Source organism: Astatotilapia calliptera, chromosome 15 (genome assembly GCF_900246225.1).
Source record: "Astatotilapia calliptera chromosome 15, fAstCal1.2, whole genome shotgun sequence".
Taxonomy (NCBI): Eukaryota; Metazoa; Chordata; class Actinopteri; order Cichliformes; family Cichlidae; genus Astatotilapia; species Astatotilapia calliptera.
Genome location: NC_039316.1, coordinates 2,561,644 through 2,578,532, shown reverse-complemented (window position 1 = coordinate 2,578,532; position 16,889 = coordinate 2,561,644). Strand labels below are relative to the sequence as shown.

Genomic DNA, 16,889 nt, shown 5'->3' with positions numbered 1-16,889 from the left:
GGGGGGATATCATTAAATCACAACTAACTAACAGGATGCAAGAGTTTAAACTTGTACATCGCTCTCGCTTGTTAGTGTTTCATCCAGACTTGTGCTCCATGGTTGATTAAATCCAATATTGTCCATTAACTGTTCATACTGCAGTCATTTGGAAATGTAGAGACTCTTTATAAGAAGATTTCCAAACTAAAGGCCCGGTGGAACGCGAATATATTAGCACATATTATTCTGCCTATTGTAAATCTCTCCTACTTATTGCTTCCTTGTGACAAGTAATAACGTGGAACAGTGTGTGTACTTTCATTTGGCTTCGGCGGTTCTGTGGATTTTTTAAAAGGAAACCCTTCAAATTTCCACTCGGCGAGCTTTAGCTTTCAGCGGCAGCCCCTGAGTTTTCGCTCAATGCCTCCGCAGAGCTGTGTGTTGTGGGCTGCGTTAATCGATACTTTTAAATTTATATTTACTTCACTCCTGAGCTCAGTTTTGATTTCTTTCGCGGGCTGTAGTAAAAGCTTAACATTTACGGTAATAAATGGGGAAAGCGTGTCGCCGCAGTGCTCCCGCGCACCTCTCAGATGAATTCAGCAGTCATGTAGTCAAGACACTGCCTGCACTGCTGATTGAATTTCCTCATTATTGCATTATTGCCCTGAATGTGGCTCTTGGCTATGCAATGTGCTGTGTGAAATGTGCACTTTATTATACCAGCTAACCCCACTAACACCTCCGCTTCGTTCCAGTGGCTCCACCCCTCAGCCTGTTTAGACCTGTCTCAGGAGTTTGGGCGTAATTGGTTGAATAAATAATTGCGGCTTTAGTAGCTGATGTTTGCAACAATCGCAGTGAGAAACACGGCTCAATCACACACCTGATCTGTCTGTTGATTGGCCGTCTTCCTTGTGTCTCTTCCTTGTATTAAGCATCCTCGGGAGGGATTACCGTTGTATGTAACTCTTAGGTGAAGCCGAGGTGTGCATTCTAATTAAATGACGGGTTAGCACACTATTTGAGCATATTCACTATTTTGACTGACATCCTCAGTTCACACTGAGCTGACGAAGACAGAGTGACAACCGAGCTTACCACATGCTCTCACTACACTTGGATGTTGAGATTCAGACTGAAAGAATCTGTGATATGAAGTCAAGTGGATAGAAATCATATATCATCTGTTAAGTGCGGTACTCTGGGAAAAAAGCTTTCAACTCATACTAGAAATGTAGTCACTCTTTCAGTTCAGTGTGTTTTAATTGGACCCCTATTCAGTTTTCAACAACCCCAAACATAAAGCCAGAGTAATAAAGGGCCATCTTCAACAAAAAGGAGTCATGCATGTTGCTCTGCATGATGAATCAGTCTTTGATTGCATGAATTCACTGAAGAACTCCCACCAACCTACCTGCCACCTACCTTGAAACTCTGAATGCAAGTGTACATAAGAGAGCTGTCACACCGATGTGGCCAATGTTTGCCTTTTTATATACTTTGTATCAAGTTGGAGAATAAATACTGGTTGTGATATTTTCCTATTGGGCAGATGGTTATAATCATTGATGTGTTGTTCTGTCTGTACACACGGTGGCTCTAAAAGTTTAAATGAATATTTGATTTACATCCACCAAGTTCTTCAAGGTCGGCTTAACGATTTATTGGCCGGTAACTGACAAAGTCTTCGAATTTGAAAGCTTTGATTCTGGTGTGCAGTGTAAAGATTTCAAATATGTCAAATGTGACGTCTGAAATTTGACCCCGAAATGTGTTACATCTCTAAAGAAAAGAGAACAAGCTGCTTAGTTAGACATATGCTGCAATATAATAGATTTTAATAATAATTTAATAAACTCAAGCTATTCATGTCTGATTTTATTTGGCCTGCTACATAATGTTTAATGTACAAACTAGAATTTTTATTCCCTTAAAAGTAAATACTAAAGTTAGCTTTAAAATAAATTTAAAATTGTGAGTTTTGACACATCACGTGTCAAATCATTTTTGCAAACATTTTGGATTATTTGAACCAAAAAAAAAAAAATCATAAATCTGCACCGGGAGGAAGCGGCGGTTACTAATTCTCTCCTGAGCTCCACAGAGTTCCCACCGGAGCGCCGCCTGCGCATTGCCAAAAGTGATCTTTGCCCCAAACAACTTCTGAGGGAAGAATGGCAGGGCCGGATGCAAATGAAGTGGGGTCGAGCCATTTAATACATGGTAATTAGACTCATTGAGGGTGACCTTTTCAGCCGTGGCCACGAGTTGTATCTCAACAGAATGAAACCCTCTCTAGAAATAAGAACGGCATTAAGTGAAGTCCGGCGAAGTTGGGAAGGAAATTATTCATCTTGTCAAGCACACACAGTCTTCCTGCTTTATTTACTTTGTCCTACACACTCTTCATAATTGCATTCTGCTCTCGGGGAAAACGTAACCAGCTCAATCTCCCCCTTGTTTTTCGTGGCAGAGTTTGTTTGGCGCATATATTAATATATTTAACATTCACTCCTGATTGTACAGGCTCTCTCATCCACATGCACATTAGTCATTTTGGAGATAAAACCAATTTCAAAGCTGCTGATGTCGATGGATTTGCCTAACAGATAACTTTGAACAGTGGGAGGAAATGATACAATAAACAAAGTGCTGAATCTATTAATATTATTATTGTTATTTTATTTATTTATTTATTTCGCTGTTTTTTTATGATGCTTCGGTGTGATTGCTGCAGTTACCCCGTCAGGAGTGTGTTCACATTAAAATGTTTTATCCACGATTTGTAAAGTGTAATGGCCAGTCTGTTAACCTCTTAGGAAAGATGGTAAACTGCTTCATCGCTCACCTGAGTGGACTGCGATGCCCCTGTTCTACCCCCCAGAGACTCATATAACAAAAAACAGGAGAGGAAATTAATGCAAAAGACATTTACTGAAAACCTGCAACGAACACAGACGTTCCAATCACAGTTGAGCAGCTGTAACTAGGTTTGGCTCATTCACCATAGTGGTGTAACGTACAAGGTGCTTTTAGGACTCTGCAGACCTGAAAGTGATCGCCTCAGTGAATCTACCTTAGAAACAGCTGATTGTAGCCATGCTGTCCATGACAGGAGCTTCTATTTTATCTGCCCCCTGTGTAGATCATTAAAGGACCTTTGTTATTGCGGCCTGTCCAGGGTGTGCCCCGCCTTGAGGCCTGTGGTGGCTGGGATAGGCCCTGACAGCGCTGCAACCCTGATAAGGGTAAGCGAATGGATGGATGGATGTTGTTATTAAATTTGGTGTTGTAATGAGCTCCTTTACCGTCACCAAAGTCACACCAAAACATGTGATTTGAATACAGTAACTCTTCATAACACATTAATTCAACTCAATTTTATTTACATAGCGCCAAATCACAACAACAGTCACCTCAAGGTGCTTTGTATTGTAAGGTAATACAATAATAATATAATAATACATAAAGGGGAAAACCCCAACATTCATGTGACCCCCTATGAGCAAGCACAAGCGACAGTGGGAAGGAAAAACTCCCTTTTAACAGGAAGAAACTTCCAGCAGAACCAGGCTCAGGGAGGGGCGGGGCCATCTGCTGTGATTGGTTGGGGTAGAGAAGGAAAACAGGATAGAAGGAAGAGAGCCAGAGATTAATAACAATTACAGCCAATACTGGCTTATGTGTGCTGTTATTGTTTGTTTCAACAATAAACTGTAATGCCATTTATGAATTTTTATTTAAAGTCTAATTTCAAGCTGCTGCGGTCGATTTAGTGAAATACATTAAACCTATTGTAAGTATGGAATTGTTTTGCTATGGTATAAATTAAAGTAAGCGCTTTGTATTGATGCCAAATGCAAGGTTGTCATAGTGAGGATTTTATATTAACCACCTATTCTAATCAAACAGGAACTAAGAAATGAAACAATCCTCTGTTGCAAGCTTGTTTTTAATATGGACTTGTTCCCTTCTACAAAAGAGGTGAGAAAAGTCTTTTTAGTGCTCTTTCATGATCTCCACTATGAGCTCTTTGTAAATTCTTCCAGCTTTGGAGCAGCTAGCGATACGTAGTGTGCAGGCCACGCTACATATTGCATGAAGCAGACACGAGGATCCCGTTTTTAACCTGGAGACGGGCCCAATTTTCCAGACCTCAGCCGAGTTCAAAGTCAGTGTCAATTGTGAGCCATTTAAAGTCCAGTCCTTCGACATCATAAAACCCTTGTATAGAATTTGAAATGAGAAAGAATTCAGCCATGACTTTAATACACGTTGGTACTGACCAAAGATGAAATAAAATGAAAATATCCTCTCACAGCGGATTTTTCTGTGCTGAGTATACAGTCCGGCGTTAGACTCCAGAATCCTTGTGTGGAGTAATTGCTGAGGCATACATCCACTTTTTTTTTTTTTTTTGTATTATCGATAAAGAGGAGCGAAGGCATGAAAGAGAAAATTAGTTCTGTAAAGGACACGAGAGAGAGGCTATCGGTAGAATGAGAGGAGTCGCTAGTGAGTGGGCTGGATTTACACAATGCCGAATACACACACCCACACAATATGCATGCGCGAGGTCCACAGCTGTGGCGCCTCATAATGGTTTGTTGAACACTCACTGTGAATCCAACCAGGGCCGACCTTCACTTAAATAAATAAATATATATATATATATATATATATATATATATACACACACACACACACACACACACACACACACACACACACACACACACACACACACAGTAGCTGCCGTAGCTTTAGACACAGTTCTGCGCTGCTATACGTACAGCATGTGCTCATTCATCCTCTTTATCGTAATGTTGAAATACACAGGTTTCCAATACCGTGACATTGCTTCCACCTTTCTACTGTGTTTGTGTGTGTTTGTGTTCTTGTGTTGGTGTGTGGCGAGGTCAGTCAGAGTGCACAGAGAAAAGTGTGTCATTAGGGAGGAGGCGCTCTGGTCTCTCCTGACTGGTCTTTTCAGCCAAGTGTAACACCGGCACTGACAAATAACTGATGCAGAAGCTCTCTCCCGCGCTCTCTCTCGCTTTCTAGCTCATTGACAAACTTCTCTCTGCACACACACACACACACACACACACAGAGTCACTTTGTCACAACCCGTCACACTTTTTCGTAGTGTTTCACACATACCGTAGCGTACGCGCGCACTTGGAGGCACTGGCAGCAAAAGCACGAGCGCACACACACGCACACATCAAATTGCAGCCCGAGTTCTGCAGTGTTTCGTAGACGCGCACGGCCGAGCGCAGAATTGCTTTGTCACATTAAGTCACACAGTCTCAGACTGTCTCTCACCCGTCTCGCACAGACAGAAAAGCTCACATGTAGATGACAGTCGGCAATATTCTTACGTAGACGCAAGCTAACGTGAACACATGCTGGTAACTCGGATGTATCGGTCAGAACAGTTTGGAAAACGATATCGCGTGTCAACAGAAAGCTCAAACAATTTACACGCAGCGCATGCTAAACACAAACAACCGCATCGGTGCCGGAGCGATCGATCGGGAGAAAGCGAGTCAACCAAATACTGCAGGCTCTGTATACTGGGTCTTTAGTCTGGGGGTCGACTGGTCAATTCATCAGTCAATATGCTCTCGTCAGACCAAATTCTCATTTGCCAGACAATCACAGGTGTTACTCTCATAAAGAGAAAATCGCTACATCAGGATTAGTCCATTATTGTTTTGGCAAGAGAGGAACAGACCAGCTCGTTCGGTCTTACAGAAGCTGCTGGGTCTAAATAATTTAACCTGAACAGTTACTCGGCGACTTCCAATCGAAAACATCTGAAGTCACTGGTGCGATCACAGTTTTGCTCAAGCGGATTAGCAGAAATTGTGGTGTAAAGTTTCCAGCACGCGGTATAATCGCTTAAAAAAGATGTAGGCCGTGTGCAACGTATCAGAACTGGCATGTTTCAAGAAGTCTGGCCTAATGATGATTTCATGATGGCGGGCAGATCCAGCAAGGGTTTTGGAAGCACAAGCGTGTGCCAGCTGGAGCAGCTTAACCCGGACCAAGCTGCATGTGAAGCCTTATTTCTTCATCTCATCAGAATGCAAAAATTATACAGCAGAGGTCACTTGTGTTGGTCTTATACTGGTATTATCTTTGAGTATTTGAAAATGCAACATAAAAAAATATACATAATAGTTGAGGATAGCAAGTCAGCAAGAGAAAACTGAAGGGATAGAGAGGAGGATGTCTAACCTCACATGGCCCGCCTTCTTTTGCTCCAAAATGAGTCCTTTTTGGTCAAAACTGTGCCCCTTCCCCGCCGCCTGTAACGAAGCGCACAGGAGAATGCACTCCAGCGCTTACAGCGTTCACGTAGCAGTCGACGCACGACCGCTGTAGGTTTTGCTCAGCTGCGGTGAATGAGGCAGGCAGTGCAGCATAGTGGTACAAATCCAGTAAACACATTTGCAGCCAGGCAGGGAAGTTGTTTGAGCCGGCGAGGGCCGTCCCCAGCTGAGCCGGCTGACTGAGAGTTTTGGGCCATGGTTCTGACAGGAACAGACCCTAAGAGAGGAAAACATGGAGGGGATGTGCATTTTAAGGAGGATGCTGCAGTATTTATTTGTCTATGTACAAACAGAGTAAAGAAGAGAGAGAATATGACATTCTGTTATCTTTCTCCATCTTTTTTTCTTTTTTCTTGTGTGTGTGTGTAAGTGCGTTAGTATATAGTTTGCATGAAATTGAACTTTGTGCTTAAAACTTTTCTGCGAGCGGTCTAATGGTGTGTGATCTTTACGATTTTCCTCGGAACAGAATATATAATATATGGTAATGGTGTGTCTTGAGCAAGTGCTTTAACTCTCCTTGGCGCCTTTTAATGGGTAGCTTAAAAAGAGAGAATTGATTTCCTGGTTCATGCCGTAGAGAAGCTTCTGTGCACTGTTAAGAAAAAAAAAAATCTGATTTTGTCGAACCATCTCGTCTTTTCGGGCTTACTTCTTGGAATACGTGAATGCTTTTGAAACGTATCTTTAATTTGCCTTTTTTGTAGATTTCGAGACGTTTGATGGGATGAACATGTGAGAGTTAACTCGAAGTTCACAAAGAACAAATGTAGTATATAGGTGTAGCCGTCCCCTGGGGCGCTGTTAGAGTTAAAACACCCTGGATTCTATTATTTTTTTTCTTTTCTTTTTTTAATGGATTTCAAAAAAAGTAATGGAAGCTCGCTGCGATCTTTTATAACACCTTCAATTAAGCGACTGTTTCTTTTCATAATAAATAAAGCGATTCTAGCCACGACAAAGGCTAGCACTGAGTTCAGTCTCAACCCCCACAGACCTGCAGTGGTTCATATGTTGTAAATTTCCTCAGCGGGAGCAGCCTGACAGGTCGGCTTTGTGCTAATTCTTGTACACAATGGCTTCAGCTGCTTGTTCTCCGCCCAAATTGAAGACTTGAACTCTTTAAACTGAGAAAATCTTCAAAAAGTAAAGCGTTCCACTTAATCTTAAGTTTGCTTAACTTTTCCCGAGTTCCTTTAACCAGATAACAGAACTAACCTATCAGTCAAAGTGCAGCTATTTTCCACTTTCAAGAAAGTCTGAACAGCAACTTTTGAACTTTGCAAAAAAAAAAAAAAAAAGTGCTTTCTTCTCTCTCTTTTTTATTTTACAGTATGTAGCTCTGTGGGCGACTGCAGCGTTACATATTTCTCTCTCTCCATGTTAGCAGAGAGGGAGACAGCGGGTGAGAGAGAGCGAAAAGCATGAGAGACAATGAGACTTTGCAAAAAGGGAGAGTTTAGTTTCTCCCCCGCTCTCTAGAGTTTCCCTGGTGAGTTTGCTGGCGCAGAAACAGGAGGAGCAGCAGCAGTCGGAGGTATAGAGATTGCGATAAGCCCCTTCAGAAGCAGACAATAGACGGTATAATGCCGTTGGAATTAACGACTGGCGTCCCATCGTTTCTCATCTGATTAAGACCCAGTGACAATCTTCTTGCTACAGTCTCTAGTTGTCACCAGCTATGACTAATGAACTGTGATATCCTGCTCCTCTGTCTCTCTCTCCCTCTTTGCCCGTGTCTCACTCTCTTCACGCTCTATCGATTATTGAAATGCTCTCCTTTCCCTCCCATCCTCAACACGCCCTGGAAGCTTCTCTCTCTCCTCCCCTCTGCTCCTTTCACTTGCTCGGTCCGTGCTCTCCCTCCTCCCTGTGTGCTGTCCTCTATCTTGTACCATTCATTTGGCTAATTTGATATTTGGAGTTGATAGAGCTCTGAATAGAGGCCCCGTGTTTTCACATACATTTGTCTCCATCTTCCGATCTCTCTCACCCTCTTTCTCATTCCATCTCTCCCTTTTCCCTTCCACCTTCCTCTCTCTCTCTCTCTTCCTTTTTTTTCCGAGAGTAGCGATAATGAAATCAGGCTCCAGCCCCTTCATCTGTATTAGCGGCATTTGCGGGTCTAAGAGAGACTAACAGCCTGCTAATTCTCTGCCTCTGATTCGTTAAACTGACAGACATTTGCATAATTTAGCTGCCCGCTTCCTCCTCCTTCAGAGGCTGCCTGCAGACGCTGGTGACATTGAATGGAATTGAAAGCTGTCAACATAACGACTTGTTTGATCAGATTTAGATATTTGTTTGGAGATCGGGGAAAAAGTCCAGTCGATTTCATAAACGCCAAATTTGGAACCTGCCGTTCCAGCGAATTAAATGTTTTATTTTGTCTCGTGGCAAGTCAACCCAATTCTTTTTCACAGTTAAAAAAAATAAATAAATAAATTGTGTACCTCTCTGATTCGCCTCACCTTTAAGGTCTTACAGTATGCAGGCACGCCCACAGGAACACGCCCCCCTCCCTCCTCCTCTCTGTGATGCAGACAGATATGAGCTGTGGCATCTCGTTTTACCATTTTCTTTTGAGCTACCGTGTCTCAGAGCTCAACAGCACTTCCAGTGAATAATGTACACACTGTCACATGCACCAGCCACATGAGTCTGCAAAAGAAAGAAAAACCCCCGCACACAGAAAGGCTTCCACCGATTTACACACGATTCCCTCTGTGCGTTTCTCACACAGCGTGCATACAGGTGTTCCATTAACCTTGCAGGCTGTGTGTCTAGGTAGCCTCATTATGCTGCATGATTAGCTTTAAACTCAACTGTTTGCTTTGAGGACTCGCGTGCACGCGTGCACGCGAGTCCTCAAAGCACAACAGCACGCTTAGTCTTTCCACCCTCCCCGACCCCGATGTCAGAGGGCAGCCGCAATATATAGTCATGCTTTTCACCATAGATAAGTGACTGTGTGAGGGAATGAGAAGTTATACGAATGCGTGCGGGAGACCCTCCTCCCTCCACCCCTGCCTCCATGCATTAATAAAGAGATGCGGTACCAGGTGCCCTCTGTGAAAGAGACAGCGAGGAAACCCAGTAGCAATGAAGCAGGAGGAGGAGGATTGTGTGTGTGTGTGTGTGTGTGTGTCTGTGTGTGTGTGTCGGTAATGTGGTTTGGCATTTTAGCGGCCTCCTTTTCCTAATGGTGCTTCGGTCTCGCTGGGATTATCCAGCACGCTGTGTCACGGTCGGTAAACTGCTCCGCGCCGGAGGGAAAGGGCGTGCTGAGAGGGTGGGGAGAGGGGGGACAGAGGTTTGGAAGGTGGAAGTGTCAGCAGAGAGCGGGAAATGTTCTCGAAAATGCCCGGAGGTATGCAACCTTTATCAAAGTGAAGGGGCCTGAGGGAGCGCATGAAAGAGCAACCCGCTAACCCCGTCGCTCTGTGCTCGGGCTTCACGGGGAGCGAGGCGTGGAGGGGTGGCGACTGAGCCGATGTCAGCTGCATCGCTCCACAGAAAAAAACAAAACAAGATGAAAGATGCAAAATTTTATCAGTCTTTAACATATCATCAGTCATTATGTTTTTCTCCCCTGTTTAAATGTTTCCATCACCACTCCTTGCCATTTTTTTCATATTTGACTTTTACAGGGCAATTAAAGAATGGCTCCAAAGAAAGCACTTTGCCCTGCTTGAATGTTCTGGAGGGACTACTTGAGAAAGTGTTCCACTCTCCTCTGATGAAAAATGTCTGTGGAAATTTATAAAACTGCACTCCCTCCGGAGAGCGGTTTGGCATTTTTGTTTTACTGACGTCCCCGCCAGCCCTGCTTTTACAATACCTGTAAATTATTGCTCTGCTCTGAAGCCTTCGCTCGCCACTTTCCCCTTCCTCTGTGTCGTCTCTCTTTGTTGTTGTTGTTGTTTTTGTTTGCGGTGGGTTTTTTTTAACCTTCTTATTGATAACCCCTGAATAAAATGTGTCGTCCAGCACCGTTAACATTGAGCTTCAGTGCGGACGACCACACGAGCTGTGGGCACATCTTTCACGCATTTAGTGTTTTTCCCGTGCTCTTGCTGTCACAGCTCGGGTCCATCCGCACGCTGTGGATTCACAGTGGTGACTGATATATTGCTGTACACAAACATACACCATCCTCCTCCATTTCTGGCTCATCTGCTTTCCACGTCTCTCTCAGAACCTGGGGCTGACCCGTACAGCATATCAAATTCTGCATTTCACAGCTTTTTTTTTTTTTTTTTAACTGACACTGCTGAGTACAGGAAATGTTATCCACATATTTATTCCTCTCTGGATGCAAGTTTCTCTCTGAATTTGCTCTTTACATGTGCAGGCGTGTTTATTGCCACCGTAGGTCGAAAGGCCGCAGAATTGCCCCACGTTTGCTTAGCGTGTCTTCCATTAGCGTTGACACCTCCCCCTCACCACCACCCCTCCATTCTAGGTGAAAAGCGCAGTTGGTAGCAGGCGAGTATTTCGGCTTGTTTTATTTATGCACACGTGTGCCCGTGGAGAGATCCATTATCTTCAGTGGTCACAGAGTCCCAGTGTAGGAGCTGGTGGGTGTAGGTGTGTGTGTGGGAGTGGGGGCGGTTATTATACTGTTTCTACCCATCTGATTTAAGCACTTTCCTCAATAAAGGGACCTGGGGGAATTGTGGATCACTCTATAACTATACTATAGCTAATATTTTAGCCTTGAAGTATGAAAAGGCAAGATCCAGATAGTTCACACTGCGCATTGAGAATGAGAAGTGGCTGGTTAAAAGCCTGCAAAAGAGCTCTGACTGATCCGGTGTAGTGCGTGGTAATTTCTGTGATGCCAATCAGAAGATAAGCCTCTCATTTGAGAGTGGAAAAAAAAGCAGGGAAGCAAAGTGGTTAGGCTCGCCATGTGTCATCGGGATGTCACAGGCTAAGGCTTAATGCAGATCATTAGGACCCACATATTATTAAAATGTATACTGTGGAATTTGAGCAACATTAAAGTGTCTTTTACGGGGAGAACTCGATTGAGTGAGACGCCTCATCTGCATTAGTAGTAATGTGCAGCTCTTTCTGGTCAACTAATTAAGATTAAATTAAGTGAAGTGATCGTCGCAGGGATTGTAGCGCATTCGGCCGGCCTGTCAGCTGAACTGTCATAGGAGCAGTAAAAGTGTAAGAACAAAGAGAGGTAAGTGCAGTTTTAGTGTGTGTGTGTGTGTGTGTGTGTGTGTGTGTGTGTGTGTGTGTGTGTGTGTGTGTGAGGTGGTGGAAAGTCATCTAATTCCAGCTTCCTGCTTTTCCATTGGGTGAGTGTAGCTATATTCACCTTACAGAAAGTAGCGGTCTCAGAACTGGTGTGTGTGTGTGTGTGTGTGTGTAATTTTATTTTAGACTGTGTGAATTTTGTAAGCTGTGCAAACGGCATATTAAAAGCCAAAGATGTGGAACCAAACACTGAGCAGGTGGTTCGGGCTAGGTGGAAGAACTGGTGGAAACATTATTAGCTCCTGATCTGACTCAGTGACCGTCTCAATTCTGGTTGCCCATTCCACATTTAAAGAAAATGTTCTGACGCAGCAGAAAGAGTTGGTCCCTAAAAGTACCACAGGCACCCAATCGATGACATGAAATGATCAGTATTCTGATGTTTGTGCGTACTACAACATCACAATTTAACAGAGCAATTCCAGACCAACCAAAAGGGAGAATAAGTGATGGTACGGTCACACTAGGAATGGTTGGAGACGGTGCGTTCAATCAACTTTTGGTCTCATTACCTGTGAAATGGTTTCTTTGAAGATAGGGACCGGGTCTGCAGTCAGCTGCCATCTTCAAAGTGACTTTGGTTGGTTGTTAGTTTGCGATTGAATGGGGTCAAATTAGCAATTGAATGAAATCAGTTTGTGATAATACAGAGATTAACTCGGTTACATTTGTAAAAATTTCTAATTTGTTCCTTTACATGCACAAAAATTCACAATTTTCCCCAAAAACACAAATTTAGATTATTACTTGATTCAGTGCCTAGCATGAACCTCATAGCTGTAAAACAGAAATGTAGAAATTCCTCCACAAATAGTTATTTAGTTGCTGCAGACGGTGATCTGACTGCAGATCAAATACTATGTTTAAATCAGGATGTAATAAGAATAGATTCCTATTACCAGAGTTAGCAAACAATATACATGTGTCGCAGATCTGTGTTGAACTACTCATTCACATTTTTTTCTCAATAGAGACTGTAACACACTCGGGAAAGTATAAAAGTAACAAGTTGTTCTTCAGAACACATTTCTAACAGCTAGTTTTGCTAAGATAACTCAGGTCATATCAATATCATAATAAAATAATATTAATTCAAGGGAAAAGTCAGCTTGAGCATTTTTTTAAATCTAGAACACAAGCAGGGAAAAACAAAGGGAATGAAAAAATAACAGCTCTAATGTTTTCTACATTGTAGATTGATGACTTTGACACTTAAACTGAAAAAGCAAAGCCAGGAGTTTAAAATGGGATTCAGGAGGTGTGGTGGTGCAGCGTGGGGAAAAGAGTGAGTCAAAAATAAGTCACAATACTTTCTACTGTGAGAGAAAGTGGTCTTTGCGTACAGGCTGCAATCAGCTGACCTTTGGGGGTGCTTTCTGTGGCTTTAGCCAACTAAATGTAATAATATAAAAGCATGTTGCATAGGCTTTCATGGCTAATCTCCAGCCCCTTGACACTAGAAAGCTGGTACAAAGGTGGAAATCAGTGAGGAAATCTAATCGGCATCATCAGCTTAAACTTAATTTGATGTCTGCTACCCTTGATGTAACCTAACACTGACCATGAACACCACAGCCACTCTGCACCAAACCAACAGCTCTGCAAACTAACCAGTGTAGCCGCCACTAAATCTCCAGTTTATGAAATGTCACTGAGCACACTTTACCTTTAAAAAGACTCCTTCCTCTCCTGTCCTGTCTTTGCCACACCTTTCATTATCTCTGAGTGAAGTTATCTTTCTTTTCTCTCCCTGAGAAATGCAGCAGCTGCACCTTTAGCTAGCAAACACACTGTGTGACTAACTGCACACAGACAGTTTGTGTGTTTGTTGATATTTGTTGAGCTGTTAGAATTGTTGCATTTGAAATTACTCGTTACTCCCTTTACGATCACGCCTGTTCTGTTGTGCATGCTAGATGCTGAAGTACTGCAACCGCAATTTAGCCTTAAATGATGCAAAATTCAGTAGCAAAGTATTTGCCTGTTGCAAAGAGACGCACCTCAGACGGATTGGGCTCATCGGCACAGACAGACTGTCCGTTTTTATGAATTAGATGGTAGTTATTTGCAAACCTTCACCAATCTGTCTGAGAGTGACTGCAGTCAGTCTCAGTTGTGATTGTTTGGAGACTGGTTGCCTAGTGGGAGGCAACCAATCACACACAAGTTCAGGGTGTTGCACCTCTGGGCAAACCAGCTGGTCTTTGCAACTACTTGCAATTGGTTGCTGAATGTGAAAAAAATTTAGTGCTGTTACCGGGCTATTTTTAATCTACTGTGACTCATCCACGAGATAATCACTTTGCCTCAAGTAGCTTTTTTTTTTCTTTTTTAATTCATTTTACAATACTTAATGCAGATCATTTGACCCACATTTTATGACAATGCGCAGTGGGAAGTTTAAAAAAAAAAAAGAAAGAAGTGGGCTGGGTGAGTGAGACGCTTCATGTGCCTCTGTAGTAATGCAGAGCTCTTTGTGGTCAGCTAATTAAAATTAAATTATGTGAACTGATTGCAGCAGAGATTGTGCTTCGGTTCGGTCTGTTGTCAGCACTGTCAGCAGGGCAGGAAGAATGCAGCTTTGTTTCTGATCTTACTCTGTGGGGAGTTTCAGTCTCTGAATATTGTTCTTATAGGATATAATATGGGTTTCAGTTTGGTCCAGTGATCATTTACAGAAAATTCTTTACCAAAACAAAAAAGAGAAATTTTAGTTTAGCCTTTTTTTTTTCAGTTTACATTTCTATTTTATAGCAAACAGTAGAGCAATCTGCTCACATTCGCCAGCACAACAGCTTGTTGTAGTAACCGTGAAAAGCTGAAGGACTGTTTAACCGAGGCAGAAGGAAGTGGAAGGGTGAGAGGCAGGATGCTGCTCAGGAAAGACGCTGTCAATATGTTCCACTTGTCTTAATGAACATTTTTTTAAAATTTTATTTTAATTTCGTCTTCACGAGGAAGCAGCCCAGTCTTTTTGTTATTAAAGCTGTACACCCTCTAAGTGTTTTAACTGCCCGTTTTATTTATTTTTTGAATAAAATGCCGAAGTTTACGGTACCCATTACCTACAGAGCAGTGCGACCATAAACGACAGCTCGTAGCGAGGTGATAGTAAACAAGTACACAAGTGTAAAGAGCAAATATAATGTACAGCTTCTAAAAAACGATGACTTGTTACTGTGTTGCGTTTCACCTCTGAGTTAGTCACATAACCAACCTCTCTCTGTAGTTTGTGCACACGTTGAAACTGTTACCAGGTTTGGGGTGTTGAATTTCAGAGCTCACATATTTTAGCTCCTTACACCGATAGGCCATTTTATCCAGGAAGTGCTGCTGCAGATGCACATTACTCATTTTATTGTCACTTCTACAAATTGTTTCGGGCTTAGGTTTAGCCGAGACAATGGAATTTGTTAAACATTTATTAGGCCTGTGATTATTAGTGAAAGGTCGCTCCATCTACCTGTATATTTCACCCTCCTGAATCAATGTACACTTTGACAGTTGTCCAGTTGTACATAAATGCTAATCAATGCTATATGTCATTGGGTAGTGTTATAGGTTGGTTGGGAACTTCCATTTAGCTCATACATTTGTCTCCATTTGTTCTTCCATTAATCTCCCTTTACTGTAACCCATCCAGCTACTGGCTAGCCAAAGCAGATGAGATGCCCCATTACTTATTTAGCACCACTTTAAAGGGGACCCAAGTCAATTGAGAAGCCGCTCTCGTTTACGGTAACAACATTTGCCAAGCAGACTCAAACATAGCAGGAAAAAAGATGGGATTGAACGAGATGGAATCAAGTCAATAAAAAAACATGGTGGACGATGTGCCCTGCGGTCAGATAGTTGAGTGAAGGTCAACATGCCGGGACATTCTGTAATCTGGTGGCTCTCTGGACGGTGACAGGCAGATAGTGGTGGGAAAGTATCAATATCGCCCTTAAGCGATATAACCAGAAAAAGAGAGTGATAGTTCTTCCCCGAGTAATGAAATTTTTTCTGACCGTCTTGTATTATAGTACATCCTTGTTCTGGGGAAGGCAAGTTTTGATGCATTGGGAGCTCATGTGAAAAGACATACGATAAGGGGGGGCGGGGGGTTGTGGGAGAGAGAGGACACGTTCGCCTGAGCAGCTCCAGCTTTCCTTTGTGTCTGTGTGAGTGTTTGCGGATGGGCCAGCGTGGACACTTTACCCAACCTAATCATGATTCCCTTCTTTTATCTGGGTGCAGACCAACTGTCCAGGTCCATACATCACAGACCCCCCCACCCCTAACTCCCACTGTCTTTGTCTTCTCTCTGCCTTCTTCCATGCTATATATTGCCGTGTATCACCCACTGACACTCCGGCAACATATTAAAAAGAGGGATAGTGGCTGCTCCCTGTTATTGCCAGGAAAGTGATTTATCATGGGGCCACATTCCCACCATATTGATTGAAGGACGTGTGTGTTTGTTCCACCTTTTCCCCATCACTCTGGGCTTTCTAATTTTCCTTTTCTGTCATTGCCTGTTCTTCTTCACTTCTTCTCTGTTTCCTCTACTCTTTTTATCTCACCTCACTTCCACTATCTGTGATGTTACCCAACAACTTCATCAGTGCTCTCTCGCTCCCTCTCAACTATAGAGCCATATATAATTAGTTTTACACACTTATGAACGTGTCAGGTTGAAGAGTATTTCTATCAGTTTTGCCCAAACCAAAATGGCTTAGCCCTGAAATTTTACACAGACATCAATAGTCCCAGAGGATGAATGCTAATAAGCTTCACCTAATGGTGTTGGGTGAAATTTGTCCACCACTTTTGGCTTTGAGGTTCCATCCTGCATATTTACTGAGTTTCGTTTTGTTTTTTGGTAATTCTTTAACCAAATGTGACATGTCTGAAACTTAGCTGTATTGTCCTTAGCTCTATTTTATCTTTAATGCTAACAGGGGAAAATTAGCCTGCTATGTTGCTCAGTATTAGCATGTTAGCATGCTGACTTTTAGCTCAAGGTACTATTGACCTAGGGTTGCCAACCGTCCCTTAAAAAACGGAATCGTCCCGTATTTCGAAACAAAAGTACACGTCCCGTATTGAGCTAATAAGGGACGCACTTTCTCCCGTAATACAGTGAGAATCAAAAGTAGTCTATAACTTTTAATGGAATTAACGCTTTGTTGGAAAACAAAATTCCCAGCCCCTCTCCTGCTTTGTGACCAATGAGCTGACAGCACACTTATGAAAATTCGAGTATGACAATTCATATTACCGCTCATCTCATTGGTCGAGGAAAGG

The 16,889-nt window shown here is 42.7% G+C and overlaps 1 protein-coding gene across 7 annotated transcripts in view; it reads left to right on the top strand.

Annotated features, from left to right (window-relative positions):
* The window catches only part of klhl29 (kelch like family member 29), a 274,138-nt gene that overhangs the window by 68,696 nt on the left and 188,553 nt on the right, over positions 1-16,889 (top strand). Inside the window, exon 2 of one of the 7 annotated variants that reach the window (XM_026142811.1) lies at positions 3,131-3,233. The exons of the other annotated variants lie outside the window; for them this stretch is intronic. The gene's annotated coding sequence lies outside the window, so the exon portion shown is untranslated. The remainder of the gene's footprint in view (positions 1-3,130; positions 3,234-16,889) is intronic. 7 annotated transcript variants of the gene reach the window in all.